Raw genomic sequence first — 21,663 nt, 5'->3', positions numbered from 1 at the left:
TGGAAATTCGCAGAACACCATAAAGGTCCTTAGTTCAGTTGGATTGATAAGTATGTGTTCAATAAGATTTCCCCACCGTTGTTTAATGGGCTGTGATCTTTCACTTAGCGGTTATTCGTTGCTATCGTTATTTTGGACCAACCACCTCCACCACCAACATCACTCTCATCAACCGCTTCACAACAACCACAACCACATCTGCCTCTCAACAACCACGCCATCCTAACCACTTGGCCAGCAACCGTCAACATCTCCACACCACAAACATCGCCTCACCTTCGTCTCCGAAGCCACGCCATCTTTGTGCCAGCAGCGGCGAGATCCGATCAAACAACATCGCTGCAGGCGGAGGCAAGGGTTCTCTCGCCATGCATCGCCGATGATTTCCACAACGTCCGCTTTCCACGCAGAGGTATGAGGTCAGAGGTGAAAGGGCGGAGATCATATCTCGCCTCACCAGCCCTATAAAAAGGCCGCGCAGAGCGCCAGTTCAACCAGTCTGGAGGGGGTCTGGAAGAGAGTCGAGTCGATCCGAGGGAGAAGCGGTCGGGATCTGGAGCGGTGTGAGGAGCGGAGCTTGAGTCCAGTGGAAGTCCGGGTTTGCCAAAGAGACGGAGCAGGGAATACATCAGGCCGGCCGTGCCACGCATGACGGCGCGTTCGTCTGGGACGTGGAGAGGTTACCAGTCCGAGCAGCGCGAGGGACGGACGGGCTCTTAAAGAGAGAATCAACTCGGAAAGAGCATAAGGCCCGTTGCGTTCCTCTGAGGCGTTGCCGGTTGGGCCCGAATCACCGGGCCGTCAGACGAGGCCTGGGCCGGACCGCAGTTACGCGAGCTGCCGTGGGGAAGGAGTGTCGTGGGTCGTCCCAGCGAAGAAGGTAACCTGCACTAGTGTGTTTCACAAAATTTATTTTCACAAAATTTTGCCAGATCGCTTTTTGTCTTGTTCCAATTGGCATTTTAAGCATCCGTACCGAAAATGGAGTCAATTGCTGCACATTTAGGGGTGGCACACTTTTTCACAATGTTGACGTTTTTTTCTATTTTCAGGAATAATGGCATCAAGAAAGAAATGTAACTTGCTCGAGAAGCCCCCTCTACCTTCCATTTTAGGAGCTCACCTTCCCTCAAAGGAGCAAGTGCTACTCCACCTCCTCTATCATATTGAAGAGGGGAAGGCATTATCAAAGGCCACAACAGCAACAATGGATGAAGTAAAGAAGATATGGGAGAGAGCCAGTTTACCGACAATGACGGATGCCAATCTTCGAAAAAAGATCAAGAAGCTGTATGCGGAGTACAATAAACTAATAAAAGAGAAAAACAGAGAGACAGATGGAGCTCTTTTATGTCGTGAAACTTGGCTAGGGGATCTTCAGGACCTCTTCGATATTGCTGCAGCAAACATATTCGACCTGAAGATCCCCGAAGAAGACAAAGAATTTCTAAGGCGCCAAAGAGAAGACCGGATGTCATGCTCTTTTGGATGTGTAGACAAGGTTCAGCAAGGGAAGGATAAGAGAAAGAGGGCAAGAGAAGCTGAGAGAAATGCAAGAGCTGAACACAGTGCAGAAACAATGGCAAAACAAAAGTGTATCCGAGGTACTCACACGCTATCTCGATTGAGGGAAGAAGTTGGACAAGATTCATCAACAGCCTCTGAAGATGGTTCAGACGAAGAGTTCGCTTACAGGGCAACGCCTGCCAAGCCCAGCCATATCTCACATGCAGGATTAAAGAAGTGAGGCTCATCTGAAGTACTTGTTGCTTCATTGACAACAACATGGGACAGAGGGTCTATCCAATCGTCAGGCTGTTGCATCCTTCATAGTGACAGCAAAGAGCTTGGGACATGATGTTAGCAATTACTCAGTAAGTTCCGCAACTGTCCATAGAGCTTAGGTTGAGCAATAAAAATTGTGAAAAAGTGTGCCACCCTTTACTGGTGTCCTATTAGCTCAATTTTTGGTACAGATGTTCAAAATTTCAATAGGAACAAGGCAAAATGTGATCTGGCAAAATTTGGAAAACTTTTACTTATACCATTACATTGTGAACCACCCTAACCTGCACGGTCTCGTGGGACTCGTTCGATCTGCCAAGTCCTGTCCCATAAAGGCCTACGGGCCCAGCCTGACCCCGTTGTCTATGAGGGTGGTCTTTTCTTTGTTTCTTTGTGTGAATGATGTGGCGCTGAGTCCCGACAAGTAGAACTGTTAAGTGCCTGTGAATAATAACCATAGTCGGTTGTCGTGTTTTTACCTTGCTCATGTCTTGTCCCCTTCCCCCATTGATTGCATGGCTGTATATGTGCATCTGTGTAAAATAATAAATGTGCTTGTGTGAATGTTAACCTGTTCGTCGTGTCTTTTTTTCCCCCCCAAATTGAACTGATATCTTGCTTTCGGAATACGAGTTGGTTTTTGAATACCGATCACAGAATTGGGTCCGGCGAGGTCTGGCAATAATACCCGCTCGGTTATCCCAGAACGGAACGAACCGCTTAGGCGGTTTGTGTCCAAACAGGCCTTCGCCGAGGTACGGTCCCTCGGTAGGTTACCCGCGCGAATACTTAGGTATATCGATATTCGGCGATTGACCCTGTCGCGCACGGGTAGAATACAGACTGGGCCATGGTGGGATTAAAAACCCACCCGTGATTGGTTTCTAGCGTTGTTCCAGAAAGTCACGATTGAATTGTCCATTCGGTTGGCGAGCGGCTGTTATTAGTTAACGCGGTCACTCGCACGCCAGGCGGGCGTAGATTTGTAACAGTATGTATGTATGTATGTATGTATGTATGTATGTATGTATGTATATATATATATATATATATATATATATATATATATATATATATATATATATATATATATTTGTATATGTATATGTATATGTGTGTGTGTATATATATATATATATATATATATATATATATATATATATATATATATATATATATATATATATATATATATATATATATATATATATATATATATATATATATATATACATACATACACAACCAGCGAGAGAAAGAGAGCGGTGAAGAGCCAATCCATGATCAGTTGCTTTGCTGCAAACAGTTCCACATCAATGTGCTTTATGTATCACTTGTGTTTCATATTTTATATAAATGCCAATTCTCACTCCACTTTTCTGCCATTTTGATATTGATAGATTGAGTCACTTTCGATTTTGTGACAATCAGCTGTTGCATTTACACTATCAGCTGCTTCGGCATTTTACCATGTTGCAGCAGCCGTGCTTGCCTTTTTGTGATATCTCTCAGGGCAGTTTCGGAGCATGCTGCTCGCTCGATTTTTCTCAACTTCTTTGCTCCGTTGAGTGAAGATCATATTTGTCTGATGTTAAGTTTTTCTTTTTTTTGCCTTTTTTCAATACATCCTTCCTGTTCACTTGGAGTCTCCTCTTGTGTCCAGGTCTTTTCTTATGATGGCCTCCAGATCTTTTGTCTCACTCTCAGTGAAAGTGTCTGCATGCCCCTAAACTTGATTGTATTGCACCAAGCACTTTCTTGCTTCTGCGTGTGCATTAGTTAACCCCTTACTTATATTGTTGTTGCACTAACAGCTGGAACTGCTGTGCAGAATGTTACAATGTCTCTCCCTTGCTCAAAATTTCACCTTCGCCATATCGTCATCGGTCAAGAGGAATTGATTGTCCAACATGGCTGGGATTGATGGGTATATTTCAATGTGTTTATTTCGTGACACCGACCAAATTACCGTGGCTATCCATTTTTTGTATACTTAGTCGAGGCTTGTGGCAGAGCTAGTGCACTCAACAGATGAGGACTCTTGGTACACTGGTAGCACATCTTGTCTTCTAAATGTAATTCCAGGTTTTCACCTGGTCAATGTCATCGATGATCTTTGGCAATTCAACCAGTCATGTTGATGCCTATTGTATTCTTGGGGAAAGACCATCCGAAATGAAAGAGGAGACTTTCATGGTTTTCTGTCTCCGCTTGCAGGCCACTGTCTTCTTTCCAGTGTGACCGAAGACCAAAACAATGTGCTCTCACTCTCACTGTGGCCAGGCTAGCTCACCATCTATCACAGGTCTATAACAGTGTGCCTCACTATAGTGGTGACTTTGCTGTGTCTGGCTCGCTGTGCTGTAAGTCAGGTCACCCCTTCCAGACTCAGCATCTCCTCCATCTCCGGCGACTTCTTGTAGGCTCGATGATTCTCTCTTGGTTATACCCCGAACAAACTCTAGGCTTTGAGCATCAAGTTCTCAAATATGTGCGCTTCTCATCAGCTAGCCAAAGCCGAGGAAGTTGCCAGCATTGTTCATCCGCAAATCTACCTGTTCATTGAGCAGTTGCTATCATCGATGCTACATATTCAATATAATTCAGCACAAGACGTATACCTGCATATTGTAGTTTTTTGGCCAGCAAGTGCAGTTTGGGCCAGTAAGTGCATATACGATAAATTGTTACAATAGCATGCATTTTTGCTTGAAATGTATGATTTTGTTTCTAAAATTGAAGTCACTTTTACATGTTAGGTAGTTCAAGTGTTTGATGTACTGAGTAAAAAAGATTGCCTGTTTGTAAAGAATGTGCAGGGAAATATAAATACTGTACAAAGATTATTGTTATACAAGCTAGTCAGGGGCTGATTGAGGCATTGACACAATTTAAGAGTGGTAGTTTGCATACATGCCCTCAAAGCCTTTGGAAATGTTCAGGGTACACGTGGCTGTGCAGTTGCTCTTGCCAGCATGAGACCTCAGTGGAAACGATATGGTGCTAAAAGCACATGCCATTTAGAACCACATACTAACAAGCAGCAGGAACTGTATTCCAATGCAGTGCCACGATCGACGGAGACACGGCAAGCAATGGCAGCTATGCCAATGTGTGTTTGTTGAAACTGAGAGCACATATGGGTTCTACAACCACCTTCATCATGGGGTCCACAGAGATACTGGGCATTGCAAAAATTTGACCAAGCCTCCCGTGCTTGGAGTTTCCTCTGAATATTTCCTGTGGACGGAATGCAATAGTCGTCATTAGCAAGTGGATGTTGGACAGGGATTCCATTACGAATTGGGGCTTATGGTTGCATCATTACTGTGTGGATCTATCTGCAGAAATTCGAGCAGGAATCTGAAATTTAGCCAGGATCACGGTGCACATTGGCTTAATCTTTTCCAAAGACACTATCGGATCTTTCACGTCCACCAGTGAATTCTAGCACACGGGACACCTGGCTTAACGACACCCGTCGAATGGCGCACTTTCTGGTGTAACACCTTGCCTCCTAGAGCCAATCCGACAGCTTGCTGTTCAGGCAGGGAATGAAACCCAGCCTCGACAGCCCAAAGGTAAATGCGCTCCCACTGCACAATCCCGTTGGACGTGGATGTATTGCAATCACGATTGTTCACTATTCGTGTTCATTTATAATTGAGGCTGCACTGCAAAATCTCGTTCTTTCTTCGAATTCCCTGAAATGTGTTGAACTAACAGGTTTTATCATGCAATGCGTGAATTTATAGTCACATGCTGTAAGAGGTTTGGTTGGAGTTTGTAAACGCTGTTCAGAATCCTATTGCAAAAATTTTTTTAAAGCTTCGTATAAATTAAGAACCAGAAACTAATGGTTATCGATGTGCTTCAAGAACATTCTTTCATTTATAGTGCAATTGCATGAAATACTTTGCCAGCACAGACCATGGATTTGTGCTTTCATTGTATGTAAAAAAAACCCCATAAATCGAAGGTGGTAATTACCTGCAAAATGCACAAAAAAAAAGGTGCGGTCTGGGAATTGAACTTCCCAATGTGATATTCCACGGCATATGCACATAATAATCGATGTCTCCTCCAGCCACAAAAAGCCAGTGTGCTCTCATGATTAAATATGCAGCTGCTGACCTGCCGCGGCAGGAAAAGAGGACCCTCGGCCGGCGTGAGATATCCCAAACTAGGAATCGGCCAGAGGGATGATACTGACCGAGGGGTTCCAGCGACCTTCACAGCGGGGCTCCTTGGATAAAGACAGGCTTTGCTGATGTGAAGTCTATGATTGGGAGGGCTCTTGGCAACAGATTGCCTGTGAAACACTAGAAAAATCCCTGAAACGAGACGGATAGTGCTCTGATTCGCAATGCTGCAACTTGCCTCATTTTACATCCTTGCACCAGGTGCTGCGAAAGTCACACCCTCGAATCCTAAGTGACAAAACCTGCTTCGTCGTCCACGTTGCTGATAACACTCCATTTTCTTCTAACCTCACCTTGTGAGGACAGCCAATGAGCACATGAACTCAATGCTGTCTGTGGGCCATTCAGGGCCACCATTGATTTGAGAGTTGAGCCGTATGGTCAGATGCATCACGGGGCCTTCTTGCTCCGAATCCACCACTTGTGTACTCCACTGGAAGCAAATTGTCAATCCCAGATGAATGGCACTCACAAATCCTTCAATTGTCCCAATCTGTGCACATCTCAGTTTGTTTGAATCGAAACGTTTTACGCAAACCGAATGGAGATGTCGTGAGTTAACTCGAGTTGTGGAATTGAGTGGACTTTGTGGGGTTTCTGCAGCAGTTTTAATCCAAGCCATATACGGAGACTATTTTATTGGAGTGCATTTGTGTCGTTTATGGACTGAGAAAGTGATGAAAGAAAATCCAATTCCTTGCTCGTATGGCAAGGTAATCTATTCCAAAGGATGTAAACCATTGTTAGGTGTTTCAAGCCCAGCCATTCGTGGAGCTGACCATTACACATCCTCTTAGAGTTGTGGGTGATGTGACTTCATAACCATACACATATCTTTTCATGAAAGTGAGAATTTCTCTACTTTGTTTGGATATTTTGCTTTGATTGATTGGAAGGGCTGATGATATAATTCGTTTTTGTCATGGGACTTACAATTGAATACATTCACATTTAGCATATTGTTGTATTTTTCTCTGACGCATCTATCTGAACCTGTACTATATTGGGAATGTGCAAGTTATAATTAGCTTATCTGGAATTTAAATTCCAAATATAGTGTCATTGCGCACCATCCGTCTGTCCGTATCCTTTTTCGACTTCTCTGGCCAAACAAGTGGGTCGATCCGGCTTAAATTTGGCAGCAATGTTTCTCTCCTGACTGGTAACAGGAATTCCAAAGTTCGTTCTGGTCACGTGACTTTAAGTCGGTCAAAATGGCCGACTTCATAAATTTCTTTAAAAATCTTCTTCTCCAGACCCACCAGTCAGAATGCTACCAAATTTGTCAAATTTGTCTGTCGAACACCGGAAGTCTGTCAAAATGGCCGACTTCCGTACATTTTTTGGAAAATCTCATAAATTCCTTCAAAAATCTTGCTCTCCAGACCCACCAGTCAGAATGCACCCAAATTTGGGTTACATGAGGATGAGACCACAATAAGCTTCAGGTCCCGTGGTCCTATTTTTGTATTTTTCATAGAATTGTTTAGTAATGTAATGTTAGTTAAGTAAAGACTACTGAAATGTGTACGAGGTTGATAATTGTTGTAAAAATGAAAATAACGTCAAGAAAGCACATAACACAACTCACCATCAAGGTCAACAGCAGTCATATTGAGGAATGATTTGACCAGGCAAGTGAAAACCAGTCCAGGCAGTTCAGGGCCTCGGCAGTTGTGGGCAGCCATATGATTGGCCAATGACAGGTTGGAATTGTATCTGGAATGTGTACCAAAAAAAATGCATGACGCAAATGTTGGGAAGACATCAAGATGACAGTCAAGAGAAAAAGATGACATCAACCGTCATCAAGACAGAGGACACAATTCAAGGAGAGACGATTCTGGTGGTCAGTTGTTCTGTGTCAACCGCTTTGCAAGCCGCTCGCCTCACCCCTCGTGAAGCAATTAAGAGAAGTGTTTTGTTATGTTAGTAAAAATGGCTGCCATAGTCAAATTCAAATCATACTTTTTATTGCTTGGTATGAGCAAATACAACCTGTTAATTCACACTGATGTGGACAATAATGGGGGGGGAGGAAGGAGGTGGGGAAAGGAGGTGGGTGGGGGGCATAAAGAGGGAGGGAGAGAGAGGAGGCAGGTGTAGGAGTGAGAGGGGGGAGGACAAGCAGAGACGATGAAGGAGGGGGGAGGGCTAGGAAGGGGGGGAGGTGGGGAGAGTGACACCTCACAAAACATTGCCATTTACTGTGGGAGGGAGTGTGCAGGGTGGAGGTGGGTTTAGCCAAGATAATGATATGTGATGCTTAATGACTGAACACACAAAAAAAGTCAGAATAGCTGTACACACAATGACACAACAAAGGTTGCAAATTAATCTGCTGTCACATCTGCAAAAACTTTGAAATTCGAGTTCCAGAAAATTTGTGGGAAAATGAACCAAAAGCAATCACTGAAAACATTGAAGTATGTATGACCTTATAATCCCATCGGGTGTGAACATCGAAAAGAAAGCATTGCGACCAGACATCATACTTGGGTACAAAAACAAAGCGGAGAAGGCATTGCTAATTGAGGTGTTAATACCAGTGATTTTGGACGAACGATGCAGAAATTAAGAAAATGACCAAATACCAAGACCTCAAGAATGAAGCGAAAAGATCCTGGAAGCTGAAGAATGCCAAAGTTGGACCAGTGATGATAAAGAACCTCAAGAGAATGATGAAGAAGAACCTCACAGCGATATTAAAAACTATCCCTGGGAATATTATTACAAACAAACTACATTTGGAAGCTGTCCTGGGTTCAGTCACGATCCTGAAGAAAGCCCTCAGCACAAAACTTGAAGAACAGAAAACTTCACAGCTTGGTCCATGAATTGTGACCCATTCCCAAAATGAAGGTGGATACTTTGAGCCCTCCCTGGGAGGACTCCATTCCACATTCTGAAACTCGCATGAAGATACCAATCAATGACACACACACACACACACACACACACACACACACACACACACACACACACACACACACACACACACACACACACACACACACACATTTACATTTAAACAGTTCTTTGAAAGAGGAATTCAAGTGGGAAATTAACAAAATTCAATTCAAAAATATATCAAGGAACAGAACATAAAATGTCCATCTATGCTCTATGCCTTCACAGCCAGATTACGGCAAACACGTGGTTGGGTGGACCGTATTGTTTTTATATATGCATCGATGTCGAAGTGAGGGGTGGATTATATTAAGAGATCACACAAAAAGGTTAAACAAAACGATGTCCTGTAAAAATAAATTTGCACATTTTGAGTGGATAAGACGCCTCTCGAGGCACCAACTGCACAGCACCGCAGGGCCCAACACAGGCGGAAACCTAGTCTGTCTCATCGATGTTCCATTGAGAGCACGTGTACTTTTACTGAAACAAACAACCGAGCAGCATGGAGAGCACTCGCCAAGTGGCTTCAGCACCTAAGGAAGCACTCAAGCGAAACAGTTGAGAAGAAATGGCTCGTTTGGCTAACAATTTGCAAACCTATTAAACAACATAAACCTTCCGGAGACGCCCAAAATGTCAAATATTTCTGAATTGGACAAATTAACATTTTTCTAGGAGGAGGAACTGCTTTTAAGTTCGATTCAAGAGCTTAAATTTTGTAATTGTTCTTAGTTTAAGAGATTCTCGTGGTTATGGCATGTGCAGAAATTAAATTAAGCAACAAATGCTGACGTCTCCGGGTGTCTATAAGCATTGCAATGTACTCAGTGATTCGTAGTTATGATGAACAGGAATTCGATAATATGGGTGAGGAAAGTGAAAAAAAAACTTGTGTGTGTGTGTGTGTGTGTCTGTGCGCGTGTGTGCGCGTGTGTGTGTGTGTGTGTGTGTGTGTGTGTGTGTGTGTGTGTGTGTGTGTGTGTGTGTGTGTGTGTGTGTGTGTGTGTGTGTGTGTGTGTGTGTGTGTGTGTGTTGTGCTATTTCTCCTACAGTTCTGGGCAGATTACATCCATACATGCGATCAGCACGACCCCAATTAATGTAGTGGCGTGTTTTTACTTTTGCTGGTGGTGTGGGGTATACAAAAATTATCTAAGTAAATGTGTATCGTGTAGCACCTGCTCCAGGTGAGGGAAGGTATTACACGTCTTCACCATTTACATTACATTATTCCTGTCCCCACATTGTCCAGTGGAGTGTGTGGTTTTAAATTTCAGCAGTCAGTATGTTTTTGCTTCATGCATATAACCCTGGTATTTTTTTTTTGTTTTTTTTTTTGCTTCTCCAGAGCTGTCAGTTGCCTTTCCACCACCCACATAAAGGTATGCGTCAGAAGAACGTGTTGCTTGCTCACTTGGAACAAGATTGCCCGTCGGGTAGGTACTCTGCTGGTATTATTGAAACACGCATTTCATACTTTTAGTGTTACTTCTACTTTTAACCAAATTCTTCAAGATCCACAAACATGCAATTCCCCCACCCCCCTAAAGAAAAATGCACAATGGTAGGGTACCAGAGGTAAGCTTGATAGGGGGCTCCTCCTTCTGATTCCTGATTTCTTTATCTTTCTTTCCCTCTTCCTCATGCTCTATCTGCTGCTAACATAATAAATTAGTTTGGGGAAGTTGTCACAAGATAATCGAATACAACTGAAAACGAATGACCGCCCGGACAGCATTTGCTCGACTACCATGACAGCACTATTACATGGAGGCCACCACAATGTCATGCAGTTCCGTTGGAGATTTTCATTAATTAAGCACTTTGAATCAAAAAATGTGCTTGGCAAGCGGTAAGCAAGAAGGTTAATAACCTGGAGGGAGTGGAGGCCATGAAATTGTCTGAGTTGGATGAGGGCATGAAAACCAGAGGGCGCATACTAAAAATTTGGAAATATCACTGTAGAACTCGATGAAGGCAGAATGCATTCTCAGTCAGAAGCATCGACAACTGGAATTCACTACCTGAAAGAGCAGTCCAACGCAAAAATGGTCAACCAGTTCAAGTCAGCATTGGAAATACTCTGGGCAAATCATCTATTGAAGTACCAACCCTTCCAGAGGAATGGATGCGTCAGCGCAGTAACGAGGGGAAAATAAGCATCGCTTGTAGCCTCTACATCCAAGTCAGTAAAGTAAGACGTTTGCTATGGATTTAAGATGTAAAGTAAGACCCCTGTTGTCATGGATTTAAAATAAATATGCTTTCACAGAGACATTAAACAATTAGCACTGTTGCTGAGCATCATTGCACTCCACTGACCTCATAACATGTTGTCCTGCTTCATCATCTCCTTCATTGTAAATTCAATACCGTTGCCTCCACTGCTCACTCCACTGTCAAGTCGATTATCACGTGCTTGATGTAATTTATCTCAACACATTTGCATACTCTGACTGCCGTCCCGGTTTCATAACTCAGAGATTGTGAATGAACAAAATTTTAATAACTGTTGCTTTTGTGTACAATGTGCTTCGATACGATAGGTTGAAGATAATTTGAGTAATCTGGTTAAATTGTGTAACTTGTAAGTAAAGTTCGTTTTTGTTTTCTACTAAAAACATTGTGATGATGTTCTTGTGTTGTACTTTTCATCGGTGCCAAATTGTTAATACTTACTTTTCCATCATGGTTTTTTATAAAAAAAAAAAAAAATCTGATTTCGAACCAATCCTTTTGCCCGACGACTTGGGGGTCGAGAGGACCTCCCCCTCACGAAAGGAAGAAAGGGCTTTTCCTTCTGGCAACTCGTTATTTTACATCCTCGTCATTCTCCTTGCCTGGCAACTACTCACCATTTTACACCATGGTGGAAATGATTTATGGACTTGAGTTTCACTGGAGTTAAACAGGAGTACACTGGAGATCACTGGAGTGTGCTGGAGTTCACTGTAGTTAAACCACATTCACAGACCTATCTTTAGTGTCCCATTCCTGTTTTGACGAATGGAACTTCATCCCCCTTTTGGGGAGCAGCTTATTCCCACTAGACATTTCTGACACCCCGCGTCATCGAGTGAATCACATTACTTCGTGGGCACGACACCGAATTGGCCAACTGGTGATACGCCATCGTCGTTTTTGTTGCTTCTTTTGGAACTCGTGACTGTATCCACACGCACTCAAGCTTAACAGGTTATGAGACACCGCTCAGGCTGGACGAAGTCCTCAATGTTTCGCGGTGAATAGAAGTCGATAACTCGATTTTCTATCCCCTAATTGAACTGATATTTGTTTGAAAGGCTTTTTTTTGACTCCAATGGCTTTGAATCTGTGCGATAACTGGCTCCATGACTCACGACGTGTGTGGGTATGGTTATCTGAGAGTTCCTTGTGTGTGGCCGTGACCCTTGCACGTGACAATATACATATATGACGACTGACGAGCCATTACAGACATGCTCCCTTGGGCGGTGTTGAGTTCTCCATGGTGCCGGCTTGTTTTTGTCACTCCCCTGATTTTCCTTTCGTAGTCCTTCATTTGTTGAAACGTGATTTTCTTCTTCCATTGCTTTGCAGAACATGCACTTCAATAAATAACATCTGTACTGAAATTTGAATTAACACAATTTCATTCCTTCAACTTGATATAATTTCGGCTTTCATATTCTGTTCACTGAGTGTTCAGCTTGCATATATTTGGAGAGGTCATGGTTACCAAATTTATTGGAGTTTTATGAGAAAATTTCTGACTGTGGACGTGGAAGTGCAATAGATGTAGTTTATGTACATTAAAAAAAGCCTTTGATAAGGACACCACATAGAAGGCTGTTGACGAGGTTGAGCGCTTGTGGGTTGGCTGTACAGCAGCCAACTGGATTAGTGATGGGAAGAAAAGAGTGGCTGTGAACGATACATATCCCACTGGGAGAATGTAAGTAAATTGGGTACCCCAGTGATCAGTTCGAGGACAGTTATTCATTCATAACGTACATCAATGACCTACATTAGGCAGTGCAGTTCATTAAGAGTCAACTTTCCAAATTTGTAGGTGATACGAAGCTTTGAGGTAAGGTAGGCAGGACAGTAGAGATGGGGGGGGTGGGGAGGGTGGAGGAGAGGGGGCAGCAGATTCAGGAAAGTCTGGATATTTTAATGGACAGGGCAAAAGATTGGCAGATGCAGTTCAACACAAGGGGATGTTAGGTGCCTTGGTTGGGTAAGAATAAATGAATATAAAGATTATGTAAAGAAAGTTGCCGTCTTAGAGCTTGTGACTGGAGAAGGATCCACCCATCCATCGGGACCATACACTGTGCAGCGTGTTGGTGCTGCCAAAGTAGTCTCCTTGGCTATTGGACACAATTCTGGACGGGTCGCCACTCCAACACAGAATACCAGCATACTGGCACTCATTTTGCCGACCTCGGAAGGATGACAGGCAGAGTCAACCCCACCTGGTATTAATTCAACAGCCAAGGGGGATTTGAACTTGAGATCCAAGGATCCCAAGCCCACCACCAAACCATTAAGCCAACACCAGGCATACTGGAGAAGGATGTGAGGGTAATAAGAGATCCGAGGGAGCGGCTTGGGGTTGGGGATGGGGGGGGGGCAATCAGACAGCACAGTGCCAGGCAGCTATAGGTAAAACTACTGTAGTAGAGTTTTATGTTGTCTTCGTGGGGTGATAAATTATGAATCAAAACAGGTAGTGGTGGCGCTGTACACAAATTTTGTAAGGCCTTATCTGGAATATTGTGTTCAGTTCTGGTCAGCACATCTGTGGAAGGACATAGTTGAAATAGAAAGGGTCCAGCATTGAGCAACTAGATTGATCCCATGCATAGCTTGACTCAGCTATGAGGAGGGGCTGAAAGAGACAGGCCTTTTTACATGAGAAAGGACACAATTGTGATGGGGGTTCATGGGGATGTTTCAGATAATGGAGGGTTTTTTGTTTTGTTTTTTTGGATACAATCGAGGTTCATGTGAGAGCTAACACACAACGCACAGCAAGGGGGGCATGAGACGAGAGGGGCAGGAGAAGAAAGGACAAAACAGTGGGAAACAGAGACATTAGGAGATCTGTGGAAGGGAGAGGGATGGGGTGGGGAACATAGGGAATACAATAAAGACATTACAGGGACTTTCAGGAAGGAAAGCAGGGAATTTGAAGGATGTGGGTTTGGGGTGCATTAACGGGGGTAGAAAAGATCGAGGTTTTGGATGGGGGAAGATAAGAGGTGGTGGTGAACAACTGTTTTGAAGGCCTGGAGAGAAGATTGGGATCGAAGAGAGGTTGGGAGTTTATTCCAAAGGTGGGGAAAAAAAAGAGTAATAAAAGGGTGAAGGTGAGCAGTGATTCGTGATTTTGGTAGTTTTACCAGAAGGTGGTTGCTGGCAGACCTTGAGTGCCCTGCGGAATATGGTGTGGGGGGGGGGACAAATCGCAGACAGAGCAGGGGGGGTGAGACCGAAGAGGAGACTGCAGAAGACAGAAAGACCACCAACCTATAAAATAAGTGTAGAATAATGTTTCAGCAGAATGGACACTGGCAGGGAAATGGGGCACAGTTTCAAAGTAAATAAGAGAAGAAAGAGTTAGGATGGTGTAAGGCAGGGGTCTTTCATTCAGAGAATGGTGAGTGCATGCAATGGTAATGACAGTGGACTCAGTGAATTGTTGTATTATTTATTTTGAATAAGTATCTGGAAGTCGTGGGGATAGAGGAGTACTAAGATATTGGTGTGATTGCAAAGCTTTAATGGGCCTAATGTCTTCCTCCTGCTTTGAAGCTCTGCATATTCTCTTCTGCCCAAAATGCCAGCAACTGTTCAACCTCAACAAAATGTCATGAGGATGGTAGATAATAGATCTTCTGCATCTGCAATTTTGTCTTTTCTCATTGCTGTAGTGAGTTGGGATTGGTATGAGAGAGGGCTGAGAACCTGATGAAGTTACTGTTCCAATTAATTGTTCCACCCATTCATTTATGGTTTGAAGGGATAAGATGGAATGTTGTCCTACAAGCAATCCTTCAAGTGTCTTGTTTAAAGTGCGGTTTTCTTGCAGAATGTTGAAGTTGTAGAGAGAGGGAGAGAGAGAAAGCAGGTCTTCAGCAGTTTCAGAACAGGAACAATTTGTGGTGTTAATGGCCATAGCATATGCTTGAAGCAAAGGAAGCCATGTCCACCGACCCTCAAATGTGCTGCTAATCCTCTCAACACATCTACTTTTCGATTCCATCAAACCATGGTGAGTTCAACTGTCTTTGTAACTCGCTTCATCAAATTACGAATTCCGAGTCAAACATCTGTTACAACTGCTTTTTAAAATGTGTAAAAATATTTGTTGGTGTTCCAACTCGGAGATGTTTTAAAAAATGGTTGCACCAGCTTATCAATTATAACTCTCTTGATTATTAATAAAACCATGTCACGACGCAAAACTAGTCGACAAGGAAGTGAGAAAAATAACAGGCAGAACAGCAATTTGCAGCATGGGATTGTAAAGGTGAGAAAGATGACAGGATAGCTGGTTTGGACCACCACAAACCTTCTGTATATCCCACAGCAATTGTCACTTCCAGTTATTCCCTCTTGTTGCTCACCAGAAAATGTCATCTGCTACTTACTTCTGTCTTCCGAGTTTCTTCCGTGAAGCCAAACTTGGTGTTGCAACTTGAAGATGAATAATACATTTCTTCTTTTCTGCTTAAGGAGGCTTTAATCCATTACTGTCTTTCCTCAAGTGAGAGAAATTTTGCAGCTTAACAGCCACTGATCAAATGTGCTTTTCATCCATGCTTCAGCATGGGAAACCACCTGTGGACAAGTGTCTAAACTCGTAAGAGCCTGTCAGCAGAGTATCAAAAGAGATCCACCCTCATACTTGCTAAGATCCTCCAGTCAATATAGCTTCAATTAACTGTCAGATCAACAATAAAGGCTATTATGAAGCCGAACCTGTGATGTCCTACGCCAATGAAAAGCCATGATGGAAGGTGTCTGCCCAAATTGGCAGTGCTTAAATGGTTGATAAGATAGTGTGTTGAAATCACACTCCCCTCTAAGCTTTATATCATGGGGTCGAATCTTGACTCAGCTATAAATCATCATCCCAGTGTTTCGCAGGCAGTGTCATCAAAATGTTTCGTTAGTTGGTGGACGGTAAAAATCCCATGGTATCCTTCGGAATAGTCGGCGAGCTATCACTGGCACCATGGCCAAATTCCTGTCCGAACCCTATATTAGTCAAAAATCAGACCGAGCCAGCCTGTTCATTCAATACTTAGCCCAAGCTTCCCCCTGCCAACCCCACAATAACATGTGAATAATTGTGGCCGTTTAACAATCATACAATATTTAATAATGATAATAATAATAATAATAACAATAATATAGTGTCTTGAAATACATATGAGGCGCCTCGAGGAGGAGTGATGTAAGGGACACATCGGCCATTTTGGAGTTAATGCCACATAGCACTATTTTAACCCTTCCCCTATCATCCGAGCCGATCATCATCATATCATTAAAAAATGTCGCTTACATCACTCCTCCTCGCGGGGCCTCATATATATTCCTCCATTATTCCAATCCCAATAACCTGGGATTAATCACTCACTTTAACCCTGGAGTACTGAATTGTATTAAAAAATAAATAAATAAATAAATTTCCCAGATCTGTCAATGCGGCCTTTCTTCTATGGTCGGGGACAATTTAATGTGCTGGCATATGGATTATTTTTCAATCGCATCCCTAATATAGCCAACTTTAATTTCAACAGCTGACAGGCATTCATATTCTGCAAAAGGATAAGTAAAGAGCTGCAACAGTTATTTCCTTTGATAATTACTTCTGGCCTTCTGCGGATGGGAATTTTCTGAAATGTATTACTGTATATAACTGGAGCTAAATGTGCATGTTCATCATAATGGTAATTATACACTGATCCTTTTTTTAATTTTAATTTTTTTATTTTTTGGCACTCTGCACCCACACCTGGACATAGTCCTTCATTATTGCTCCGGAATTTATGTTAAATGTCTATCCTGAACGCCATTCCTGCACCTGCATCAGCAGCCGATGTTATATGCACAAAATGAATGGTTTTGTTGGCATGAGAGATCCATCAGGTCACATTTGTTATGGAATTAAATGTACATGTGATCATGTTCCTCCATAGTCACACTCTTTACAGGGCACTGACAGCCGGAAAAATCTGTTCTTGCCCATTTTGTCTGGATGCAGAAGCACGACGTCAAAAGGTAGAAGCTTGTTTGGCTCTCCGGTTGTGTTTGTCCTCCTCCTCTCTCTCCCCCACCACCATCCATGCAAACACTTTCTCTGCGTGGTGAATTAAAGCAGGAGGATGGACGTGGCTGTAACTTAACTCATCGATGTTGCGAAATGTGTTGAAGTCCATTATTAACACAATGCACAGGGAGGCTACATTGTCTTTTCACCCCTTGTGAAAAATTGTGACATTGCTTTTGATCATATTTGCTGACAACACTGAAGGGTTCCACAAGTTTATTTCACATACATTTGCAGTACTCCCTGACTTTATTACACATTTTACAGGATATGACACAAGCCTTAAGTCTCCAGTGGAACCGTTTGTGCTCCATCATTGTCATTAGAGAGAATAATTTTACGCCATGTTCTGGGTTGGACATTTTCCGGAGCATTTGTGGGGCGATACGATTAAAACGAAGTCTCACTGCTTGTTTAAGGACATCAGTGGTTTTCACTCGATCTGAAAAAAGGAAGCAAATTAACACTCTGCACACAAAGGCAATGTCACAATTTTTACATTGGGTGACAAGACATTGTGGCCATCCTGCACAAACAAAGAGTGATCAACATGTGGGGAATTCTACAATGGGCTGTATAAAAAGAAAATTAATTAATCGCAATAGGGTATATTGCTGAAAAGTGAAAACCCTCATCCAAAACCTATCTCCTATTTCGCAACACAGCCACACGTGAATTAAACACAATGAGATTTCACAAAAGTAGGTAAATAAGAGTACAATGTTTTCAAAACGTAATTAAAGGTTAGTGAACATGATTTGACGACGAGCGGATATACCCTTTGGGGATGGGTGATTGGTTGGGATTGAATTTGATAGGATGGGAGGGTCATAAAACAAAACAATCCTGTCATGAACAGAATATATGGAAGGTCAGTTATGGGAGTATGCGCCAGAGCAGCACGTCACTGCGTCCACTTTCCGCCAATACTCCAAGGGCCTCTGTCTGGCAATCCCCCAGGCAGAGGCCTGGTGCATCCCCCATCTCCTTGAGATGCCCATCAACTTGCTGCAACCACGAAACACATGGTCGGCCCATTGGCCTCCTCCACTCAAGACGCTCCCTCGCTGAGAGAATTATGGTGAGCAGGATCAGCATCAGGAAAATGAGCCACATGTCCATACAGCCACAGCTGACCCTCACGGACTATGCAGGTGACAAATCTCATTTGAGTCTCTCTCAGCAACCGCTCGTTGGACACAAAGTTCAACCAGAAATAGTCAAGGATTCTCCAATAAGCCACGGTACCAAAGGAATTAAGTCTCCATCTCAGATCTCTGGTCAGAGTCCAAGTCTCACATCCGTAGAGTAAGACTGGAGGCACGAAGGACCTGAAGATTCAGACTTTAGTCCTCCTGCACAGGTACCGACAGCACCACACCCCATGATCCAGTGAATCCATGACTCCCCATGCCCGACCGAGACATCTATTGACCACTGGCCCACAGCCAGCACAGACACGAATATCATTGCCGGGGCAAGTGAATCTATCCGTGACGTCAACATCCTCACCACAAACAGGTACAGACAACACAACAGCATCCAAGATGTCATTGAAAGCCTGGATCTTGGTTTTGACCCAGAAAACTCATAATACCAGCGGATCCAACCCCTCAATCAGCACCTTGAGGGCCCCCAAAGGGATATCCAGAATCTCCACAAAGATGACTGCATCATCTGTGAAATCAAGGTCAGAGATCGTGGCATTCCCAAACGATGCACCGCGGCTTGATCTCTACAACATCCTCTCCAGAATCCAGTCCATACAAGCGTTGAAAAGTGTGGGGGCCAGCACACACCCCTGACAAACTCCAATAACAACTGGAAATAAATTGAAGATGGTACCACCACATCTCACAGCACTCTCAGTACCAAAGTATAGTTCAGACATCAGATTGATCAGTTTTGGTGGCACCCCACGAAGACCAAGAATCCTCCAGAGGACATCCCGATTCACTGAATCGAACGCTTTACAGAGATAAACATAGGCTGCAAGCAGCCCCTGCCGAAACTCTCGACTGTGTTCGGTGAGAACCCAAAGGGCAAGGATACGGTCAATCGTTGACCTCTTTGTTGCAAAGCCTGACTGCTCTTGGCGCTGGTGCTCAAGCAGATGGTGGTGACCCTTGTCAAGAATTATATATCTAAGCAAAGACCTTGCCCAGCACTGAGATCAGCGTCACCCCTCGGTAGTTGTTGGAGTCTTAGCAATCACCCTTCCTTTTCCAGAGAGGGACAACAAGGCCCCTCTTCCAGTCAGTTGGGAATGTGCCTGTGTTCCAGGCAGAGCAGAGAACTGCATGCAACAAAATGAGTAAAGCATTTCCACCAGCCTTGAGAAGGTCAGCATGGATGCCACAAATCCCAGGAGCTTTAACCCCATTTCAACCGGTTAATCGCAGCCTGTGTTTCCACAAGCAAAGTTGGATCACAGTTGATTGGAGGGTCAGCAATAGGGTTAGTAACACCCCTGACATCAAACTTGGCAGCTGGTGGATCAGCCTGGTAGAACCACTCAAAGTAACCGGCCCAGCAGGCCTTCACTTTGGACTCCTCTGTCAAGATCCCACAACCCTCCGCTCTAACTGCAGTACACCGAGGGTCGAGCTTGGAGAAACACAATGCGTGAATTCCAATGCCAGCAGGATGAGAATCACTTGACAACAGGTGGTGCTCTACCCCCTCACAGATTCCTCGCATGTAGGCCTCCTTGTCCATCTTCAGCGCACATACAGTTTTACGCCTCAACTCCCTGAACAGCTCAGCTCTGCCATTAAGCCTGGCCCTGCGACTCTGGTTAGTAGTATCCAGTATCCCTTGAGAGTCAAAATTCTTCTTCGCCCTCTGGTGAGTTCCAAAACATCCACAGGCAACATCAAGGATGGTGGTCTTGAAGGCACTCCACAACTTTTCAGGATTCTCCGAAGCACCCAGACTCCCCCAAATACCCACTCAGTCTGTTGGCAAACTCCTCATCTACCCTCTCTTCCTTGAGCTTGCCAACATCCAGCCTCGGCTTGGAGGTACCATTCTCCTGGATTTAATCTGCAACTTCAGAGTTGCTACCATAAGCCTGTGGTCGGGATTGAGGAACTGTGGAAGTAAATTCATTCATTCCATCTTGTGAAATATGAGCATGGATATTTTGGTAATAGAAACCTCTATGGATCACATGACTATTGCAAAGCACTGGTGTTTCTGTATTAATCACACTGAAACAAATATTTTTCATCTTGAGATGTGTTCTTTGTCCACAAATTATGTACACATTTCTCTTTGTTTTTGCTTTTGGAGCATATGGAAGTACAAAGTCTGTTGTCAAACATTGGCTAAGGTCACCTTATCACCGTATAAAGAATGGTTCACCAGGAAACATTGTCTGCAAAGGCACTGAGATAGATTTGAGATAGATTTCAATTGTCTGCAAGATAATTATGCTTCATAGGTCTCTCACAATGACAAAGTCAGAACTCATTTCATTTGCAGAAATGGACTGCTCATGTATGAGTTTCTTTGTGTGCTCGTCTCATGAGACCTCATTACATTTGCAGATGGGACTGCCTGTTAGTTTCTTGGTTACAATGCCTGCCTGACAAGTCACGAATGAGTGGAATCGAATCTCTGTACAAATATACTGTGATCTTGTTAATTCCATCTAACTGTAACATATCTTTTAAAACTTAGGATCATTGGTTAATATATTATTTACCTTTCTCATTGTTGAGAAAGTGCTCTCCTGAATCCCCTCGTAAATGCTTAACACCATCACTGTACCACTCAAAGCGAATATTTCAAACCAGATGACTTTCAAAACCATATGGCAATAATAACAATGAATGTATAATCCCCATGCTGGCCCAAGAACATCTGGACCTGGTGAAAGATCTTGTCATTCGTCCATGCTTGGTTAAACGAAATATGTACCCATCTGTTATGTTTATTACTCTAAAATATAATTGATCATTCCATACTCAAGGTTGTTTAATTAATAAATAGATTATAGTACGTTAGTTAACTATGTTGCAATATAATCTTATATTTTCCACTTAGTTGGCAAATTGGGGAGAATTACTTTGGTGAAACCAGGGAATCTGGTCCACAGAGGCATTAGTCTCATTAACTCTGGCCTCCCATTCAATTGCAAAGCTGTACAAACACGAACTCTGTCTTCCCATTATCCTCTTATCAACAGGAGTCCATTCGAACTGCAGAGGTCATTGACCTCGAATTGTTCGGCAAAAGCTGTGCAAGCCAGATGCTTCATCTGCATGCTGAGATAAATGCTTATCATTGTCTAAAGTAAATGGAGATTTTCTGTGCATACACGCCCTACCAAAGACACGCATTCCTTCACAATACAATCTGCTTAATTATGCACAAGATTGTTTTCTCTTTGCTTAAAGGACCTCATGTACAAACAAAGTTTTCTTGCAGTGTGAT

General features: G+C 43.3%; 1 long non-coding RNA gene across 1 annotated transcript in view; it reads left to right on the top strand.

Moving 5' to 3' along the window:
• The window catches only part of LOC147035051 (uncharacterized), a 164,576-nt gene that overhangs the window by 128,922 nt on the left and 13,991 nt on the right, over positions 1-21,663 (top strand). Inside the window, exons 10-11 of the long non-coding RNA XR_015061197.1 lie at positions 10,249-10,336; positions 14,977-15,159. This is a non-coding gene — a long non-coding RNA (uncharacterized LOC147035051). The remainder of the gene's footprint in view (positions 1-10,248; positions 10,337-14,976; positions 15,160-21,663) is intronic.

The sequence above is a fragment of the Eptatretus burgeri genome, chromosome 1, assembly GCF_056783735.1.
Source record: "Eptatretus burgeri isolate ZD-2024b chromosome 1, Ebu_testis_v1, whole genome shotgun sequence".
Classification (NCBI taxonomy): Eukaryota; Metazoa; Chordata; class Myxini; order Myxiniformes; family Myxinidae; genus Eptatretus; species Eptatretus burgeri.
The sequence above is the reverse complement of the archived record's forward strand: the minus strand, read 5'-3'. Positions and strand labels throughout refer to the sequence as shown.